General features: G+C 38.5%; 1 protein-coding gene across 2 annotated transcripts in view; it reads left to right on the forward strand.

Annotated features, from left to right (window-relative positions):
* Positions 1-17,168, forward strand: part of LOC134748239 (metastasis-associated protein MTA3) — a 138,923-nt gene that overhangs the window by 563 nt on the left and 121,192 nt on the right. The gene's annotated exons all lie outside the window — the stretch shown is intronic.

The raw sequence follows: 17,168 nt of genomic DNA on the forward strand, positions 1-17,168 counted from the left end.
GTTTGCGGGAAAGTTATATTTATACTAAATTTCGTCAAATAGGACATTAGCATTTGCATCTAGGTATCATTGTATCGGCTTGCGTACTGAGTGCGGGTGGTTAGGCATGGAGGAGCATCAATTACCTAATCGCGAATATGGTTTTTCGGAATTATTTTATGAAGTTTGTATGGTTTTGACACAAGATTTTAGGTTATATTGGATGTTGTCAAAACAATTTCATGTGAGTTTGCGGTGTCTGAACCCAGGAGTTGGGGTTGTTGGAGGATATGAGGAAGTTTGGTGTGGCGCGAAGTTGCCGGTGAAGGTTCAAGGTGTGTGTAGTGTTTTGTTTGGGGTTGATAATGGGTTAAGGTGATTAGTGCAGGGTGGGCCGGTGGCTTGGCCGGCGCCGCGGTTCGGGCCTCATGTCCGTGCTCGCGCGCGGAATGTTAATAAGCTCTTCCCTTTACACTTCCTATCATATCTCATGCATTGTACTGACTTCATACTTCATTGTGTTTGGTCAGGTGCTTATTACAATTTAAATAAACTGAACGGAATATAAGAGCTAATTTAAATACGAATAAAGATATAACTTCGTAACAGGTTTAGTATAGAATAGTAAATTTACTCCAGTTTTTTTTTAATTAAAGTTTTTAAAACTTTGTTTGTAGTGTCTGCATTCCATTAAGTGTATTAAAGCATTTAATATTCATTGCTATCTGACCTGAATTTAATTTACTGTACCTACCTATTTAAATAATAGCTTTGACATGTGATCAATTTTGGTGAGGCCATTATTTCATGTCATCAAAACTAAAATTATATGTTTATTTTGTCTCTGAAGAAACATCTAATCTAAGGTCACATAGTAGAAATCAGTCTAGTGTAATAATATAACTTCTTAATTTTCCTTTAGTTTACTAAATATTAATGATCTGTAGTAATAATGATCCTTTATAACTTAAACTGCAAAAAGTACAAATGTAAACATGTTTGAGTGGACCAGATCTATTATTTGAATAAGTGTACATATCTTCTTATTTTATTTAATAATACCTGTAGCCTTCAACCAAGTGAAAGAGAGTTCATTGACCTGTCATTATTGCCATTTGTTTGTAACCTTATTTAACTGTTGAGTTGTGTTCAGTACCTATTGAGACTTCTATTTAAACTATTATATATATATATATATATATTAAAAATACAATGATGCATAACATTCCAAAAGTCAAAACTAATCATCAACCAAGTGAATTCATATTCCTATTATTAAAAATATATACAAAATCACATTAAATTTAAGTACCAAGTTATTAACTTCTTATTAGGTAGGTACTATTACATTTTATACCTAACATATCACTTAATAGACATAAACATAGACATAGATATTTATTCATAATATTTTTAAATATTACATGTCAAGCATTATTCAATTCTTATATAACATTAAACACTAGGTTCACTATGAGACAGGTTATGGAAGCTGTTGGATGATGGTAAATTATAGTGCAGACCTTGTTTGTGGTATACTTTAATTACTTTTATAAAACAAATATTACCAAGTCCATTTCTGAAAACTGTCATTGTTTAAATGGTTGGAATGATTAAAGAAAACATGACATAACATAACCATCAAATGAAAACGCAATCAGATAATCAAAGTATGCTAATTTAATAGTAGTTTAAGAGTCTGTATGGACTTGTTTTTGTTTAACATAGGCATAATAATAATCTAGGTTAAGTGAAGTCCTGCTAGCACAGTTATTCTGATGCTCTATTTATTTTTAAATATTTGAAGCATTTTAAGGCACCATTAATTAACCTCTAGCAGCCCACCATACAAGAAAAATTGGCAGTCAAATTTGAATCATTTGTCAAAATAAAATTGAATTGGTTCTGTTTTAAAACCGAATGAAACAAAACAATAGCAACTCTATTTCAATAAATAGTAATTTAAATTTCATTGAAGGCAATTAGTACTAGTATTAGGACCGTAGGACGCTAGTGGTTCAACAATAAACTGATGCACATCTTTTTACATTAAAAGCCCTGGACTATACCCTTACCAACCAACTCTATTGTGTTGGTAGTAAGGCATAAAATACCATGAACATTTTACTACAACTCCTCACATAATACCTAATACTTTTACAGAGATACAGATACAGCCACAGTCTCAATAAGATTAATAAGGTATGAAATAAAAAAACGGCCAGGTGCAAGTCCAACTACGAATAATTAAGGACTTATATAATAATAATTTTCATCATTATTCATAATAAAAAAATCATGATTCTTGTTTACGTAATACCCCTTTTAATTTATATAATATGTTATGACCAATAGTGTTATTATTTGTTGTCATAGTGACAATAAAATTGCTGCCACCTTTTGAAAATTTAACCCTAAAAATAACTCGATTTTATAAAAAATATTACCAATAGTTTACATCTGTCACCCTTGTATTAATCCCCCTACCGTCATCTTAGCACCTTCCCGATTGCATACCTACTGCAGTAACCTGAGGCCGCTTACCTAATAACCTAATTAGGTTAGGTTAATATTATCCCAATAAAATAAAACTATGAAAACGGATTATATCGCGTATTGAATTTATACTACATCCCACCGTTTTCATAGTTTTATTTCATGAGTAACTATCGCGGTAACCGAAGACAATATTATTCTATATTAATTTTTAACAAGCAGAAACGTCTGCGATTGATGCTATTAAGCTTAGAATAAATTTAAAAGTGGAAAAATTACTGCCTTGGGTGAGACTTGAACTCACGGCCTCTGGATATAATTTAAAAGTATTTTTTCTACTTTTAAATTTATTCTAAGACAATATTATTATCCCAATAATTGACATATGTACTAGTTTTTATTTAAGAGCCTGTCATCTGACCTTCCAACCCAGAGAGGATATTAGGCCTTATTGACATTAGATTAGTGTCTCCTCAAGATGTGTTCCTTCTACGAAGAGCAACTGGTAGGTATCAATTGATATTTCGTATATTAGTTCCGAAAACAATCATTTAGATAACTAAGTTAATGATGTAGGTCATGCTCGTGAAGTTGACCACCCCATTTCGTTTGCCCGCAAATGGCATATCTATATCGTTAGTTCATCGTTAGTTCACGTTTGTTCAGTAGGTAAAATCGTTAGGACCCGATTCCAAAGTCGATTTTTTTTTAAAAAAAAAAGGGGTGGCTGTCTTCACGCTAGCCACCCCAAACCACTTTTTGTTAGTTTTTTTGGTCTAGATAGCAAGATATTCGTTAGTTCATGATTGTTCAGGCATTGGAATCGTTAGGACCCGATTCCTTCATTTTTTATTTTTTTTTAAAGTGGGGTGGCTGTCTTCACGCTAACCACCCCACCCAGAAATCAGTCAAACTAACCATGTGAATCCATCGGGCGACGTTAGTTCACGTTTGTTCAGGCATTAAAATCGTTAGGATCTCAATAGATTTGCTATAAAAAAATAAAATCAAAAAATTCATATTGGCCGGCCGAGATAGTTCAGCAGGGGGGGCGTAACAAGCAATCGACACTACTAACGATTCTATGCCCTAAATAAGCATCTATAGACGATATATAACCGATACAGTACGGTAACTTGCGGGTATTCAGAACAGATTAAAAGATTTTCGTGGTTTTATATTTTTTTTATTCTATTGTGGTGGCTGTCTTCACGCTAGCCACCCCAAACCACTTTTTGTTAGTTTTTTTTGTCTAGATAGCAAGATATTCGTTAGTTCATGATTGTTCAGGCATTGGTAGCGTTAGGACCCGATTCCTTCATTTTTTTTTTTTTTTTCAAAGTGGGGTGGCTGTCATCACGCTAACCACCCCACCCCGAAATCAGTCAAAATAACCATGTGAATCCATCGGGCGACGTTAGTTCACGTTTGTTCAGGCATTAAAATCGTTAGGATCTCAATAGATTTGCTATAAAAAAATAAAATCAAAAAATACATATTGGCCGGCCGAGATAGTTCAGCAGGGGGGGCGTAACAAGCAATCGACACAGATACTAACGATTCTATGCCCTAAATAAGCATCTATAGACGATATATAACCGATACAGTACGGTAACTTGCGGGTATTCAGAACAGATTAAAAGATTTTCGTGGTTTTATATTTTTTTTATTCTATGGTGGTGGCTGTCTTCACGCTAGCCACCCCAAACCACTTTTTGTTAGTTTTTTTTGTCTAGATAGCAAGATATTCGTTAGTTCATGATTGTTCAGGCATTGGTAGCGTTAGGACCCGATTCCTTCATTTTTTTTTTAAAGTGGGGTGGCTGTCTTCACGCTAACCACCCCACCCCGAAATCAGTCAAACTAACTATGTGAATCCATCGGGCGACGTTAGTTCACGTTTGTTCAGACATTAAAATCGTTAGGATCTCAATAGATAAAAACATAAAATCGAAAAATTCATATTGGCCGGCCGAGATAGTTCAGTAGGGAGGGTGTAACAAGCAATCGACACAGATACTAACGATTCTAAGCCCTACATAAGCCCGATATAACACCGACACAGTACAGTAATTTGGCGGCATTAAATAAGGTTAGACAGGTAATAATAAAATGCAAAAACTTTAACTTATGCTCCAAAGTCGACGGCTGAAAAAAATACTCAGAATCGGGTCCTTACGATGCCACTTGCAGAATAATATCAGCCGACCATGCTGATTCAAGATAGGTAGGTAATTTGCGGGCGATCAAAACAAATTTGCCGAAAAAAAAAAACTTGAAAATTTTAATAACCCAACTTATGCTCCTAAGTCGACGGCTGAAAAAAATACTCAGAATCGGGTCCTTACGATGCCACTTGCAGAATAACATGACCAAACCATGCTAATTCAAGATAGGTAGGTCATTTGCGGGCGATCAATGCAGATTTTGCGGAAAAAAATAAAACTTGAAAATTTGAATAACCCAACTTATGCTCCTAAGTCAACGGCTGAAAAAAATACTCAGAATCGGGTCCTTACGATGCCACTTGCAAAATAACATCAGCCGACCATGCTGATTCAAGATAGGTAGGTCATTTGCGGGCGATCAAAGCAGATTTTGCGGAAAAAAATAAAACTTGAAAATTTGAATAACCCAACTTATGCTCTTAAGTCGACGGCTGAAAAAAAAACTCAGAATCGGGTCCTTACGTTGCCACTTGCAGAATAACATGAGCAGATCATGCTGATTCAAGATAGGTAGGTCATTTGCGGGCGATCAATGCAGATTTTGCGGAAAAAAATTAAACTTAAATACTCGTATTTTAATAACCCAACTTATGCTCCTACGTAGACGGCTGAAAAAAATACTCAGAATCGGGTCCTTACGATGCCACTTGCAGAATAACATCAGCCGACCATGCTGATTCAAGATAGGTAGGTCATTTGCGGGCAATCAAAGCAGATTTTGCGGAAAAAGTAAAACTTTTAAATTTGAATAACCCAACTTATGCTCCTAAGTAGACGGCTGAAAAAAATACTCAGAATCGGGTCTTTACGATGCCACTTGCAGAATAACATCAGCCGACCATGCTGAATTAAGAAAGGTAGGTCATTTGCGGGCGATCAATGCAGATTTTGCGGAAAAAAATAAAACAAATACTCGTATTTGAATAACCCAACTTATGCTCCTAAGTCGACGGCTGAAAAAAATACTCAGAATCGGGTCCTTACGATGCCACTTGCAGAATAACATCAGCAGACCATGCTGATTCAAGATAGGTAGGTCATTTGCGGGCGATCAAAACACATTTTCCGGAAAAAAATAAAACTTGAAAATTTAAATAACCCAAATTAAGCTTTTAAGTCGACGGTTGAAAAAAATACTCAGAATCGGGTCCTTACGATGCCACTTGCAGAATAACATCAGCCGACCATACTGATTCAAGATAAGTAGGTCATTTGCGGGCAATCAAAGCAGATTTTGCGGAAAAAATAAAACTTGTAAATTTGAATAACCCAACTTATGCTCCTAAGTAGACGGCTGAAAAAAATACTCAGAATAGGGTCCTTACGATGCCACTTGCAGAATAATATCAGCCGACCATGCTGAATTAAGAAAGGTAGGTCATTTGCGGGCGATCAATGCAGATTTTGCGGAAAAAAATAAAACAAATACTCGTATTTGAATAACCCAACTTATGCTCCTAAGTCGACGGCTGAAAAAAATACTCAGAATCGGGTCCTTACGATGCCACTTGCAGAATAACATCAGCAGACCATGCTGATTCAAGATAGGTAGGTCATTTGCGGGCGATCAAAACACATTTTCCGGAAAAAAATAAAACTTGAAAATTTAAATAACCCAACTTAGGCTTTTAAGTCGACGGTTGAAAAAAATACTCAGAATCGGGTCCTTACGATGCCACTTGCAGAATAACATCAGCCGACCATACTGATTCAAGATAGGTAGGTCATTTGCGGGCGCTCAAAGCAGATTTTGCGGAAAAAAATAAAACTTGAAAATTTGAATAACCCAACTTATGCTCCTAAGTAGACGGCTGAAAAAAATTGGCTGGAGTTTATCGGTTTGAGTTACTGGAGGTTTCTTATGGAGGCTGATGGATGAGCTGTAGGGGTTGTTGTGGAGGCTCGTCGGGGACCACATGGTTCCCACCTAAGTACTCATCGGATGAGGTTGAGAAGAGTATACCTATGAGATGCGGGATGCACGATGAGTTCTCTTGTCGAGATTCAGTTGTGCCGTGCATCCACTGATACAAGCCACGGGACTTGGGGCCCTTCTAATCTCCCTGAGAGTGTTGAGGTTACATTCATAACAAGAGAATAGAGGTATGAGATTGAGAGCAGATGGAATTGTGCGCCCATCGAGTGTTGATTCCTGGTCAGTGCAATAGCTATTTTATACTGTGCTTTGTATACATAGAGATCCATGTAGCGAGGTTATCATTACATCCCCCTTGGAGTAAAACTCCGCTACAACTTTGCTGAAGGGTACAAGAAATGAATTTCAACGGCGACTAATTTTGTGTAGCCGGAACGAGGGGGCTCATTTCAAACAATTTATCAGTTAAATAATTTAAGTGTAACAAATTGATAGTAAAATAAAATTAATGTTAGATTTAACGATCATTTTTATTTTTAAGACCAAATGTTGGTTAGAGAAATTTTATCCTGAATAATAATACTATCGATTAGTATAATAAAATAGGGAGTGTTTGTTTTTTTTATTTTAGTTGGTTCGAGTCCCGTGCGAGGCAAGCGAGTTTAAAAAAATCTTTGAATGCAGTTTTGTTTCTTTTTAAAAATAAAGGAATGTCTCCTTTAAGTAAAATGAGCCAGCTTAAGGATTTAAGGTAGTTTCCCTCCAGGGCCCGACTTATCTTTCCACGCTGTATAATGATTTCAAATAAAAAAATAAAAATAGCGTCAAATACATCATGCCCAAAGCCCAGTCCATCATCTGATTAAATGTATTGCTGCAGGCAACTTTGACTTATAAATAGTTTTCTTACGGAGTAGTTGTATTTTGTACTAAGCATGATATCTTAAGCTGCATTATCAGCAACTGACCAGCAAGATGATTATTATCAGTGCGCTTTTTTCTGGAAATTATTTTTCATGGTTGCCTCCACTGGGTATAGGTGAAAAAAAATCTGTTGTTACCACTGTTACCAATTTGGTGGTACCTAGTGGGAATAATCATTTGAAACCCCATCACTGATTGATCTTCCTATGCCACCAATCAAAAATTGTTAGTGACAAGAAAGGGCTGTTTCCGTTAAAACTTCTTTGTTCTTTACTATACTATGCCAAGTCTTGAAATAAACAGGTTGCAGGCGTCCATAGGCTACGGTGACTGCTTGCCATCAGGCGGGCCGTATGCTTGTTTGCCACCGACGTAGTATAAAAAAAATAACACCAAAACTTGTCACTACGCATTTTGTACTGATTATTATCAAAATATATTGAGACATTAAGTAGTATGATAGGCAATTTATAATAATTATTATAACATAACAAAAGTATATCCGACCCGGGTATGTCCTTAAACTACGTCCAAAAGAGAGGTATGGGCACTGTGAATAACATCTCGCTTTGTGTGGTAGGGCACAGGACAGCGGATGTCATTCCAGATCTAGAGCAGAGCCCAACTGGGGAGGTACCTCCACCTTACAGAAAACCGCAGCCAAATAACACTAGACCCTACTAATAGTGTTGTGTTCCTGCCGGTGAGTAAGGTTGCCAGAGCTCGAGGGAGAGGAGTGTTAGGGTCGGCAACGCGCATGTAACTCCTCTGGAGTTGCAGGCGTACATAGGCTATGGAGACTGCTTAACATCAGGCGGGCCGTATGCTTGTTTGCCACCGACGTAGTATAAAAAAAAGTCAATGTAATATCGCACATATTTGGCACTAGTTGTAGTTCATTTTGATCTTAAATTGTACATTGTATTTTTTAACCTATGTTGACAGTGTATATGATCAGTAAATTCAGTACCTATAAATAAATCTATATGTTTCGCTATATTTATAATTCTATATCCTCCTATTGTCAGTAGGCAGGAGGGTTGTTATCTTAAAGGTATGCTATCAGTGCCGGATAAACCAGTGATCAAATAAAGCAGTTGCTTGGGGCTTTATGTATAGAAGGCACCAACATTTCAGGGAATTGGAGAGAGGAGCAAACTGTGGTGCGCAGATGATTAGAACTTATCATCTTCCTCGCGTTATCCCGCCATTTTGCCACGGCTCATGGGAGCCTGGGGTCCGCTTGACAACTAATCCTAAAAATTGACGTAGGCACTAGTTTTTACGAAAGCGACTGCCATCTGACCTTCCAACCCAGAGGGGGAACTAGGCCTTGTTAGGATTAGTCCGGTTTCCTCCCGATGTGTTCCTTCAGCGAAAAGCGACTGGTAAATATCAAATGATATTTCGTACATAAGTTCTGAAAAACTCATTGGTACGAGCCGGGGTTTGAACCCGCGACCTCCGGATTGAAAGTGCAGATGATTAGGACTAAAGGCATAAAAAAATTAAATGTATTGAATGATAAATAAAGTGAAACAAAATAGGTAAATAACTAATTATGTTATATTGTCATAATTAGAATTTTTTTTTTAGTACTACAATAAAATTATAGAATAATAAACACTTGTCACTTTAAGTAAGTTAAATCTTGTCAGTAGAAAAAGGCGGCAAATTTTAAAAATGTAGGCGCAAATTGATATCGTACCAAAGAAAATTTGAATTTCGCGCCTTTTTCTACTGACAAGATTTGCTTGAACAACTATATGTTAAAATTGGAAATTGTACCAAAATATATATCGCTCTCTGTTTAGCACCTACATTATTATTATTATTACTATATACGAATGCACAGGCAGCTTAAAATAGCTGATACGTGCATATCAATGTCCTGCACTTGTGTTTTGTCCATTCGTAAAATGTTTGTAGAGTCTGTTTTTAAAGGAGTTCACTGAAGGCGCACTGATTACGGATTCGGGCAAACTGTTCCACACTTTAGACAGGAAGTGTCGTCTTGGGTTGCTACTACTCTGCGTCCGTGCCAGCTTCAGAGAATGTCCTCTCAGTCTGTCATTCATATTCCGAGTGAAAATGTCACTTAACCCGGGTACGTTGTAGTGTCCTGTGAGTATTTTGTATGTTTCTATTAAGTCACCACGTTGCCTTCGCTGCTCCAAGGTTGTCACTGTTGTCAGGCCCAATTCCTTTAACCTATCTTCGTAAGATCGGTTTCGAAGAGATGGCGCCAATTTTGTTGCTCTTCTTTGGACTCTTTCAATAAGGTTGATGTCCTTTCGGAAATATGGATTCCAAATTTGGAACGCATATTCCAATAAGGATCTTACGTATGTTTTATAGAGTTTAATTAAAATATTCTTTTCCCCTCACTAGCTCGGAAAGTTGTCTTTTATCCTTTAAAACTAGCGGGGAAAAACGCATTTTATCCACTAGTGGGGAAAGTAATTTGACCTTGGATGGAGCGTGTTTAAGTAGCTTGACAGATAACAAAACGTAAAACGCTCATAATAATGATTCGTTTGATATTAATTATCATTAAACAAATGGTTTGAGAATCTAATAAAAAATACCAAATTTAGCTTTATTTAATGATTTTATGTCATAGACCTTAAAGTTCCCTAAGAAACGTTTGTTTTTTAATAATGATGTTAAATATAATTCTGAACGCACAAGTTGAGTCAATGCAATTTCAAAACGCATCATTGACATTTCATACGTCAGAATTTCAACATTGTCAACAAACTTTTTACTTACAAACTTCTCACGTAAAATACAGAATTTCCAGTTTTTTGTTATAATATCGTAAAAAAAATAGTGATTCCAGTGACGAAGATGATCTAACGCCTGTGGATGTTGTACTTTCCTCGCTATGGTGAGGGGAAAAGTTTTGTGTTACACACGGGTGCAAATGTATTTTACTTCTCGTGTGTTGAAACACTCGCAGGTAAAATACAACTTTGCACCCTTGTATAACAAATAACTATATCCATATAACGGAAAGCTTTCTTAATCATATATAAAACAGAGTTAGCCTTTTTGGTAAAACCCAAAATGTGTTCCTCCCAATGTTAAGTTATCAGCTATAACGACACCAAGATCTCGCTGGGAAGCAACACTGCAAATTGTGAGAGAAACGAAATATACAGACCGATACATCGCAATTCATCTGCAGATGCCTCGCGGAGCGAAGCCGCGAACGCGAGTGTGGTCGATTTCGCAGATCAGCGAACTCGACTCCACTCTCGCGTTCGCGGCTTCGCTCCGCGATTCGCCCACGAGTGTGGAGGGATCTTAAAAGATATCGGCAGATGCCGTATCTGTGATGGGCTTTATTTGTTACCCACCATAAACCATACTATGTGCACCATACTCCTACTGAAATATACATGTATCTTCAAGTATCTTTCAGTAGGTGTAGCAGAGAAAGCGTCTTCTAGTATAAGACTGTCCCGTTCGGTCCATTCCCTCCACCGCACATGTATAAAGCCCCCTCCACACACGAGTGGCTTAAGACTGTCTTGTACGAGCAAAGAGAATCCATGACTGATCCACTTATATACTAAGCCCCCTCCACACTCGTGCGGGAATCGGGGCGCGAAGCCGCGAACGCGAGTGTGGAGTCTAGTTCGCTAATCAGCAACTTATAACCTTCTTATTTTCTTTTAAAGCCTGGCAACCCTTATTTGTGACCGGATTTTTGCAGGCAACCCTATACCATTGTATTCGCAATAAAATATATTTTCAAAATTTTTAATTTTTTATTTTTATTTTTGAAAATATATATTTTTCTTTAAATTTCACCGATTTGTCTGACGAACAAAATAAGTTCCAATGGAAAGAATACAACTTGTACAACATGAATAAATTAGGTTGCCTATGTTTTTCTGGTCACTATTATGAGGTTGCCGTGTTTAAACGGGTGAGTTAAAATCGATAATTGCACCCATCTGTCTGACGCTTGAATTGTATATCAAAATAATGGTAATTTTATTGCGAATACAATGGTATAGGGTTGCCTGCAAAAATCCGGTCACAAATAAGGGTTGCCAGGCTTTAAAAGAAAATAAGAAGGTTATAAGTTGCTGATTAGCGAACTAGACTCCACACTCGCGTTCGCGGCTTCGCGCCCCGATTCCCGCACGAGTGTGGAGGGGGCTTAGTATATAAGTGGATCAGTCATGGATTCTCTTTGCTCGTACAAGACAGTCTTAAGCCACTCGTGTGTGGAGGGGGCTTTATACATGTGCGGTGGGGGGAATGGACCGAACGGGACAGTCTTATACTAGAAGACGCTTTCTCTGCTACACCTACTGAAAGATACTTGAAGATACATGTATATTTCAGTAGGAGTATGGTGCACATAGTATGGTTTATGGTGGGTAACAAATAAAGCCCATCACAGATACGGCATCTGCCGATATCTTTTAAGATCCCTCCACACTCGTGGGCGAATCGCGGAGCGAAGCCGCGAACGCGAGAGTGGAGTCGAGTTCGCTGATCTGCGAAATCGACCACACTCGCGTTCGCGGCTTCGCTCCGCGAGGCATCTGCAGATGTATTGCGATGTATCGGTCTGTATATTTCGTTTCTCTCACAATTTGCAGTGTTGCTTCCCAGCGAGATCTTGGTGTCGTTATAGCTGATAACTTAACATTGGGAGGAACACATTTTGGGTTTTACCAAAAAGGCTAACTCTGTTTTATATATGATTAAGAAAGCTTTCCGTTATATGGATATAGTTATTTGTTATACAAGGGTGCAAAGTTGTATTTTACCCGCGAGTGTGGAATTGATACACGAGCAAGCGAAATGATTCTATAGTTGAACCACGAGCGTAGCGAGTGGTTCTAAAATAGAATCCTGAGCGTAGCGAGTGTTTCAACACACGAGAAGTAAAATACATTTGCACCCGTGTGTAACACAAAACTTTTCCCCTCACCATAGCGAGGAAAGTACAACATCCACAGGCGTTAGATCATCTTCGTCACTGGAATCACTATTTTTTTTTACGATATTATAACAAAAAACTGGAAATTCTGTATTTTACGTGAGAAGTTTGTAAGTAAAAAGTTTGTTGACAATGTTGAAATTCTGACGTATGAAATGTCAATGATGCGTTTTGAAATTGCATTCCAGCCCCCTCCACACACGAGTGGCTTAAGACTATCTTGTACGAGCAAAGAGAATCCATGACTGATCCACTTATATACTAAGCCCCCTCCACACTCGTGCGGGAATCGGGGCGCGAAGCCGCGAACGCGAGTGTGGAGTCTAGTTCGCTAATCAGCAACTTATAACCTTCTTATTTTCTTTTAAAGCCTGGCAACCCTTATTTGTGACCGGATTTTTGCAGGCAACCCTATACCATTGTATTCGCAATAAAATTACCATTATTTTGATATACAATTCAAGCGTCAGACAGATGGGTGCAATTATCGATTTTAACTCACCCGTTTAAACACGGCAACCTCATAATAGTGACCGGAAAAACATAGGCAACCTAATTTATTCATGTTGTACAAGTTGTATTCTTTCCATTGGAACTTATTTTGTTCGTCAGACAAATCGGTGAAATTTAAAGAAAAATATATATTTTCAAAAATTTATTTAAAATAGCCTTGACCATATTTCTTTAGGCAACCCTATTTATTTATGTTCAGGAACATATTTTCTTTCATAAAATATAAGTTTCATCCGTCAGACGTATGGGCATGAAGGTCGACCATATAAGCCGTATCTCCTACTAGTAGGACTTTCGGGATAAAATGTATCCTATGACACTCCCGTGATCAAGACGAATCTAACGATACCTCATACATCAAAATCCATCAAGCCGTTTAGGCTACAGGAGGCCACTAAGAAACAGGCATACATACATACATACTTACATACACTCGAAAAACATTACCCTCCTCCTTTGGCAGTCGGGTAAAAACCGAATGACGTCATCCCGAATACAGCTAGTGCCTACGTATATTTTATTTGACTCGCCGCACACGGACAGAATATTCGGTTTCCGTACGGAATGACAGGTGTGAACGGGACGTCGCTATACACATGCATAATGGCTTGCAACTGTCATTCCGTACGGAAACCGATCGAAAATTCCGTATGTTTGCCCTGAGGCCAGGATTACACTTGTAAGTTTTACTTACGTAAGTAGGGGCACAGCTATACTACAGAATGAGATATAAATATCGTTATCTCATTCTAGCAAATAGCTTTGTCCCTACTTACGTAAGTAAAACTTACAAGTGTAATCCTGGCCTAAGGCCCCATCACACGAGGGCTTTTTCAACGCGCGTTAAACAAACGCTTGAAATTGCCCGCACGCTAAATTCGATTTAACTACCAAGGCTTAAAGTTGAAATCCAACAACGCTTCATAAAACGCGCTACCGCTATCGTGTGAATAAATACACATGTTTCCATTAGTGTCATTCAAACGCTTTTTTAACGCGCGTTGAAAAAGCGCTCGTGAGAATGAGACCTAACGCAAATAATCGAATGTGTGCGCTATGGTTACAAAATTCCGAATCTGTATTCCCAATGAGGGCTAACGCGTATGAATTCGCCGCTAGGGGCGCTAGTGTGGATGGTGGTCTTCGCCAAGTTCGAAATGTCAAATGTCACTTGTCACTTCAATGACACCCGTTTTGACGACCGGTCTGGCCTAGTGGGTAGTGACCCTGCCTGTGAAGCCGATGGTCCTGGGTTCGAATCCCGGTAATGGCATTTATTTGTGTGATGAGCACAGATATTTGTTCCTGAGTCATAGGTGTTTTCTATGTATTTAAGTATTTATATATTATATATATCGTTGTCTGAGTACCCATAACACAAGCCTCCTTGGGCTTACCGTGGGACTTTAGTCAATCTGTGTAAGAATGTCCTATAATATTTATTTATTTATTTATGACTTACAGCTGTTCTTTAGTCTTTTGGACCACCATCAACAGAGGCGCCAACTGGTGAGCAAAAAAACGATAGCCCTCATTCGGATTCCTGATCAGGAAACCGAACGTCTGAGGCCAGCCTTACCGCAGACGTTTGGAATTTTCATTCGGTTTCCATACGGAATGACAGGTGGGAACGAGACGACGCTCTACAAATGCAAAGCGCTGTCTCGCTTGCACCTGTCATTCCATACGGAAACCGAATGACAGGTGGAAACAAATGCATAGTGCTGTCTCGCTTGTACATGTGATTCCGTACGGAAAATTTTGCGAAACGTCTGCGGGCAGGCTTAATCGATGATCGCATGAGATTTGCGTTACATTGCCACATTTGATCGATCAATTAAATTTGCTGCACCGTCCAACAATCGAACATGTCTCAAACCACACCAGCGTCGTAAGGAGAAAGCCATGTTGCCATCTCGTTCCGGCCCACCGCATAAACTCCTTTAATTAACCTGTGTTGGCCCAATACATATGTGTCCTACAACATGAAGCGAAACCGTAATTAAATTTAAAATGCTCTGGTCCACCGACTTTGTCAGTAGAAAAACGCGGCAAATTTTAAAAAAATTTAGGCACCAAGAGTTGACTTCCCATAGAAAATTTTAATTTCGCGCTTTTTCTACTGGCAAATAAGCCCAGTACAGACGATATGATAAAATCGACCGATTTGATGATGAAAAATTGGCGTCATGGTGATATGATATTTGAGCGCTCTAAAACAAAATAAATAACTTCTAAACTGTCTATCCTAAAATTATAAAACCGGACAAGTGCGAGTCGGACTCGCCCACCGAGGGTTCCGTACTTTTTAGTATTATTTGTTGTTATAGCGGCAACAGAAATACATAATCTGTGAAAATTTCAACTGTCTAGGTACCACGGTTCATGAGATACAGCCTGGTGACAGACAGACGGACAGTGGAGTCTTAGTAATAGGGTCCCGTTTTTACCCTTTGGGTACGGAACTCTTAAACTAACAAGTGCTAGTCCGCCTCCGAATTGACCGAATCGAGCCAAATTGGCGTTTGCGTCCACCATCTGATTTGATCAGACAATTTAATTCCATCAAAAACATTACTCGTACATGTAAAATGATGCCCGTCTCGCAACCCAAAACTTCTACTACAAAAAAGTTTAAGGTCCCTCCACACTCATGCGCGAATCACGGCGCGAAGCCGCAATTCGCGCATGAATGTGGATGAACCTTTAGAGATGTAATATGATACCGAGTCGGTTATTTTAGTCAGTGCCAGGGGCGTTAAAACGGCATTAATATTAGATATCTTAAATTTTTAATACGTATAATGACTTGGCCATCGCACGGCTGCATAATGACACAAGGATCATCAACTTTTAAAAATAATTCTAATTGAACATAACGCTAGCGCTAATCACATGCAGCTTGAGCATTAATAGTACATTACTACAGAGGCCGGGAAGAAAGGGGTTGCCGGCCGAATAGAATATAGTTATGAGGCCGACAACCCGTTTTCACGCCGATGTATGTATAGTGCTTTTCTCAAACGTTTAATATAGGTCTATAGTTTGTCAAAGGACTGTCTTATTTCAAACATAGACAGAGAGAATCATCATACTATCTTTGTCTTACACTAGTACTAACACCCAAAAGACAAGGATGAGTAGTTTTTTTTGTTCTTATTTACTGACAAGATTTGCTTGACCAACTATATATAATCAAATATCGTTTATTGTTTTTTTAAACTCTTTAGGAGTATTCCAGCGTAGCAAAACCGTCTCGTGTGATGCGGAAGGGTCCTGGATTTTCCCCAGGCTACCATCCCCCCACACAGTCCTACCGCTCTAATGGCCCTAGTGCCATAGAGCCCGTCAGGTTAAAAAAAAAAAACACAAACAAATTTTTTTTTTTTTAATAGGCGTATTGGCAGAATGTCATAAACGAACCAAAAAGCAAATATTGTTTATAGTTTTTTTTAAATGGCTGAATGCCATGATACTGTGCCACAATTATATGTGAAATAGAAATTAAAAAAAGCCACTTCCCGGCCTAGGCCTGCCACTGTATGAAATTTCATTACAGACCTCTCGTCTAGCCGCGCCTGAAACGTGATACTTCCCAGCCTAATATAAAGAACGTAATATCAATATTACATAGCATGTTTGAGAAAATAGTATTTTATACAATCGTGATATAATAGAGAGCTTTTCAGTCGAGTACCGTGTTTAAGCAACGAAGCTTGCTGAGTAGCTTAAGTTAAGGTACGAGATTGAAAAGCTTGATTATATCACTATTGTATACAATACTTTTTCTACGAGACAAAAAAATAATAGTTTCAACTAGTACCTATAGAATCATATACGTAAGTAAACAAACCAAAAGTATACAGCTAAGATACGCGAGCTGCCGCGACCCGCGATACCTTTATACTCGTACGCGCACCGGCCGCCGGGCCCGGCGCCCCCGGCGGGTTGGTCAACGACACCTCCTCGTAACTCATGAGACCCTGGTACCTGCTCCGCGCTTCGTAAGTCATAAACGCGCATGTGACACCCTTCATATAGCAACATCCATACCCTACGGAAACCGCTTAGCGTTGCTTGTTAGTCTCCATAGGCTACGGTGGCCAAAATCGAGAAAAAAACTGTCTTAAAACTGAATTTAGCAAGGAGCAGGTACAGTTACGAGGAGGTGTCGTTGACCAACCCG

This window comes from Cydia strobilella, chromosome 16, assembly GCF_947568885.1.
Source record: "Cydia strobilella chromosome 16, ilCydStro3.1, whole genome shotgun sequence".
NCBI lineage: Eukaryota > Metazoa > Arthropoda > Insecta > Lepidoptera > Tortricidae > Cydia > Cydia strobilella.